The sequence below is a fragment of the Ambystoma mexicanum genome, chromosome 13 (genome assembly GCF_040938575.1).
Source record: "Ambystoma mexicanum isolate Mex_15411 chromosome 13, UKY_AmexF1_1, whole genome shotgun sequence".
In the NCBI taxonomy this organism is placed as follows: Eukaryota; Metazoa; Chordata; class Amphibia; order Caudata; family Ambystomatidae; genus Ambystoma; species Ambystoma mexicanum.
The window spans coordinates 228,028,429-228,034,428 of record NC_090938.1 but is presented as its reverse complement, the minus strand read 5'-3'; positions in this window follow the sequence as shown (position 1 = coordinate 228,034,428).

The window sequence follows — 6,000 nt, the reverse complement described above, 5'->3', positions numbered from 1 at the left end:
GTGAGTTCATTAGTACAGATTGTTGGTGACATTATTGGAAATCCAACCAAGTACATTGCTACCCATACATCTGTAAATATCAACCATCTGTTGTGTGTACATTTGTTTTCAATTTTGCTTTTACATCTTTATTAATAAAATTACTTTGATGTAGTGGGAGGCTGGAACTTTAACGACGTACTATTTTTGTACTGCAACTGGTCTGGAGGATGAGGTATGACAATTGCAAACGTATTGCATTATATTAATAGTTTTGTTTATAATTTGCAATACTGTCATTAAATTGCAAAGCATTAGATAAATAACCTCGATATATATCTCACTGAAACAAATGTCACAATGAAAGTTTATAAAATTATAACTTTGGACTACTTTGTGTATCCCTAGTTTGGGGATACACTAATAATTTGATGCAATGTGAGCCTTCTTGAAAAACTTATATTGTGTCGATTACAAATAGGTCATTTTGTAGACTGTGTTGATTACATCTCTGTGTTTACGTATACCGCACTGTTGGAAGTACAGACCGTTACCAGGGAGGAAAACACAGACATGTCCAATATTCACATGGTGAGGCTGAGTGACTTGCGCATAAACGTACTTTATCGTTTTTGATGTTGTCTAATTTATAATACTAACAATGGTCTTACTACATGTATTAAAGGGCCGAGATTGTACATCTACCACTATTACAGAGCAAACAGCAAAAACACTCACCATTCAAGTAATTATTTGATACCAATCTGAACCCTGGGGTCCTTAAATCAGTAACACATCATGCATGGATGGGATGCACAATTACACCAAATAATAAGACAGACACAGGAAGTTGGCAAAAAGTCTCTCTGACTGTTTTGCTATCAATTGTCTAAAACAGGGAGTTACAATGAGCATTGACTGACGTTCGCTCAAGCTTTCAAATATTTTGCATAAAAAACACATTTATATACAAAATATTTGCCATATGTGATGTCATACTATGTGGCAAACAAGAAAAACCTATGGGGGGTTGTGATACGCTCAAAGGAAACATCTAAGTATACTTTCAATATAGGGATGGGTTGTGATTGGGTCTCTACAGTCAAGTGGACAACTTATGCCCACCCCTAGTGCATTTCATCTTCAACAGTTATTAAGTACACTGGTTTGAGAGCCAAGAGTATTGGCTCTCAAACTATAAGGCCCTTCGTTATATGGCCTTTTACAATTGGTTGTCATGCTTGTACCCTTATGGAACATGCGGCTCACTAGCAGCACATAAGCTGGTACCCCAGGTGTCAGTGAGTGGACTTCACTGTATCACCCCACCCGATTAGCCCAACATCTCTCATGCCTTCTGCCATTCAGATTGTCTTTGAACTCAGTCTTGCAAAGTATCCTTGCTCCTGGGAATATAAGGGAGTATAGGCACACTCTTATCACTGTTCTAGTCTGTACGCCCAACTCCTATTTCCATCCTTGGCTCACATGACAGGAGACCGTATTTTGGCCTGTTTTGCACAATTTAATTGTCTTGAATTAATAAAATTGGCACTCGTGGTGTATCTAAACAAGGGCTGATTCAGCGTCTCACGTTCACTGTCCTTCAAGGACAGATAACTAGTTCTTGGCTGCTCCATCGTTTGACGCCAGGCGGGACAGCCTTTCTCTGTCCTTCCTTGATTCTCGCTGCTTTTCTTGCTTTGACACAGCTTTCTGATCCTTCTTTCGACATGGGTCTCAGCTTACTAAATATGTGACACTGATGTCCAGAATTCTATATAATGGCAGCACCGCCTGCATTCTATTCACTATGTATAGCTATCCTTTAAGATCACTTAGTCTACTTATGTTGCTGCATCTGTACAGTTATAAAACTGCCTGCATTTTCTGCAGTTCTCGTCACACGTGCAATCTTCACTCTGCATATGAAAGTTTAATCAATTCTTTATTTCGTCATCAGATTCCATAAAGTCCGTACATCCTTTTCTTCAGCCACCTTTCTCAGTGCATCATGCTCACTTCTTGTGACGTCACTGACCTTTTCTTCTCTCATCTTCATATTCTTTCGGGGACCTCCTTCAAGAGATTGTCATCTCTATAGGGATACATCACGTAGGGTTTTCTCAATGAATACCTTTTCTCAAAGGCTCTCCATGGAATAGGTACCATCACTGGTGTTTTGCACATCACAATCTCTGGCTTCCAGCATGTATGAAGGATGGGGGCAGGACTTCCTGCAGAAGCATTCATCTGCTCCTCTACACTTCCCCCTCCGGTTGATTCATCGACCACTCCTTCATCAGTCTTCACATCTTGGTATCGTTTCTTGAAAAAGTGCTTCTTTGGGGTCCAGATCTTCATCACTCCTTTCAAGGACCCTAGTGACTTTACATGTTCATCAATGTTCCAGGTCATGTAGCTGCAACTGTCCATTCAGGCTACAATAGACCCATCGTCCTAGATACTTCTTGTGATTTCTTGGATACAGGAAATATGTTCCCTCAGGTGCTAGGATGCTGCCCTCTATATATTTTCTAATCTCTTAATCTGTCAACTCTTAGGGTCCAAAACCTGATTTGACATCGATCATGATCTTCATTCCTACTGCCTTCTTTACTGTCTTCTTGCACTATATAATTATTATCCTGATTACACAGAATCCAAACATCATCATCACCAGTACTGCTCCAAGAAGCTTGAAGATATTTGCCATCCATTGTGGAAGCCATGAGAAGATAGACACAAACCAACTGTCATCTGCAACGTCTTCTGTCTCATCTTCCATCTGATCGTGCAGTTTCATCAGCAACGCTATGGCCTCTGTCAAGGTCCCATTCTCATCATCAGCATGAGACGGTATGAACGTGCAACATGATTACCCGACTTTGGCGCAAACTCCTCCATCCATTGCTGTGATCATATCAAAGACATATCTATTCTGAAGGGTCATTAGTCGTATGGCCCTCAATTCTTCTTTTATATCGTTGAATCCTTTTATGGTAGTGTTGATTGTCTGCAGAAGCTCCCAGCGAGTGATTTGCAACCACTTCGCATTGGCCATCAGATGGATTCCTGGCATAGAGATAGTTGTGAATATCGCTGAAGTCTGGCTAAACAACCTGTGCTCATGTGGAATAGCAACAAAGGCTTCTATCGATTTAGCTGAAAAGTCATTCTCCCTCTTTGTTTGGTTGAGAAATGTGTGCGATCTTCTCCTCAAGTGGGCTTCTGCTTTTGGAAACTCTCCAATATTCAGGTCACTCTTAGGAATCACTAACGCTGGAACATGGATAAGCGCTATAGATCACACCCCTCCCCAGTCTTTTGGCAGCTTCATGTAAGCTCTGGACCTACAATCCCAATAATGATCCATCAAGACAACTGTTCATCCTTCATGCCTGGAACATCAAAAATTCGGCCACACTATTGATTATCTCCAACTTTCCTTGTGCACTCTTTAGAGGTATTATCTGTAATGGTCCTCCTTTATCGTTGACCCATGTGAACAACTTTGTAATCTTTGGCCATTGATCCTTGCATTCTTTTTCTGCAGTTTCTATAACTGACTCTTACTGTCCAGCTATTGCTTCTGCTTTCCACACAATCAATCCATCAGCCCATCCTTTCCGAGTAAGCACTGTTCCTTTGATTTGTAGTTGGCCTCTTTCCCAACATCTCTGTATCTCTTCTTTATTCTTGCCTTGACAATTTAGAATCTTGTTTTTCTTCCATCCTGATTCCTGCTTTGCTCATTCCAGGCCGCTCATATCTTATTACTAGATTCCTTGTATCTGGCTTCTCTCTTGTCTTCACATCATGCACATAATTATCTTTTCTTTGATTTGTCACTTTATTCATCCACACCAAGGATGCTGTTCTGCCTTGGAACTGTCCTCTTGTCATGCAGAGTGTGAGATGCGTCAGGCAATTAGCTTTGTTCACTGGTACTTCTGTAGCTATGAATAATTTGGAAGTTCCCATGGCATAAGCTATGAGAGTACAGACATAGCAACTATCCTTAGATGTTCTCTCTGCCACATTTTTCATGTACTGGTACCACATGTTATTGCCCAAGTGTGCTGTACTATCCAGATAAGCGTGTATCCCATCATTGTCTTCCTCTGCACTTCTCCTGTGTCGCCCTAATAGAATGTTTGCAGGCCATGGAAACAACTCTAAAGCAGCCTTACTTTGAGGAGACAACATTAAGGGCATTGACTCATTGGTAATTGGCACATCTACAAAAGTTCCTGGAGTGGAGAGGATCAATGGGACTTTTGCCTTGTTTGGATCGATAAGACAGACGAGGCGAATCAGAAGAAACAAGAAGACACAACGCATAATCCTGCATATGTATATCACAAGCCAACATATTAAACCCCAACACTTGTGCCACTCTGGAGTTTCTTGGGTTTGCTCATTTTCAGAAATTGTACCAGCTTCAACATTCCTAATTTTTACTGCAATTTTAAGGAAGGAAAAATACTTTATTCCGGAAATTGTAATGAATTTAGTAACTGCAGTAATTCCTCTACTATTCTTCTAATTACAGGGCCATTCTTAGGATCCTGTAAAAAAGTGTGGATGTGCACATCTCTTCTGACAAGAGCAGGATAAGCTTGAAGGATAAACACAAAAACAGCAAATATGAGTCGATGCATATCTCTGTCTGACAAGACCATAGAGCTAGCCAAATAAATGCTCACTGAGAAATGAGTCGTGGTACTGCTCACGTTTCCAATTCTTAACCAATTGTTGTTGTTTAGGCATAATCATGATACATCAGTATTTCTCTAAAGTTAGTCAAGCACAGAATTGTAGTGTTCATGGGGAGTCATAGTCCAAATGGAAATCTGCATTTATTAGTTTGTAGTTTTATCGTCCATTTTCTTTTTCATCGATCAAGTCTGCACACGCTGAAATTCTTCTTCTTGTCTTGCTTCTGGATCGATAGCTGGGGTGCTGTGGTCTAGCCGGCGTATAGCTTGACGTCATTCTGACGTATCCACGCTCATCTGCCATGGATTTTTACTGCTGAGAAAGTAACATTTTATGCAACAAAGGGCCAGTTAAATCTCATTTCGTGCCACTTCCTAGTGAAGTTTTTATTTAGCACAGTGTCACGAACAAATAGTCTAGGTTCTGATAAAAGTTCACTTGATCCGGTTGCTGAATGGTTTTCATCTGTGTTCTGAGCCCGACCGCCCTGGCGCTTGAGTTGATCTGAAATGAGGGAGGTGCTAGAGGTCATACATGTCAAATATTCACGTAACTCACTTCTTAACATTTCTGCTGTACTCTCGGCATCACTTCTACTCCCCGATGGAGGAGTTAATGGAGTTCTCATTCGCCTTCCTGTCACTAGTTCATGGGGTGTGATGTGGTGGTCTGAACCAACCTGATTCGTTAGGGCAGATAAAACGGCAGGCAATATAGCCATCCCTTTTTCAGCATCAGCTTAAGCTTGGCAATCCTTTCCTTAAGGAGGCCGCTGACACCCTTACATGTCCCGTTCGTTTGTGGGTGATAAGCAGAAGAAGACTTCTGCTTAATACTCAACAATAGTCCTATTTGTTTAAACACTTAATTGACCAAATGTGGCCTATTAATGGATCTCAGCACTTCACACACTCCCCACCTGAGAAAGACTTCACATACTAAAAACTTCACTGTGCAAGTGGCATCAGGGTGCCTACATGCACCTGCTCCGATCTACCTGGAGAAGGGACACACCACCATTATCAAATACCTGTATCCACTACATGCTTGCAGCATATCAACATAGTCAATATGTAAATGCTGAAAAGGACATTCGGTTGAGGAATTACTCAATAAAATTACTACATAAAAGGCCTCGTGTTCTAACAAATTTGGAACAAACCAGTCTTCCGCAATTGTTGCAGTAAGACTTTCTGTAGTTACATGCGCAGGGTAGTGCAACTGCTCAAGCGGTACCTTTAACATTGCTACTGGCATCACCGGTTTCCAGTGCTATCCTGTCGCCATAATGCTTCAGTG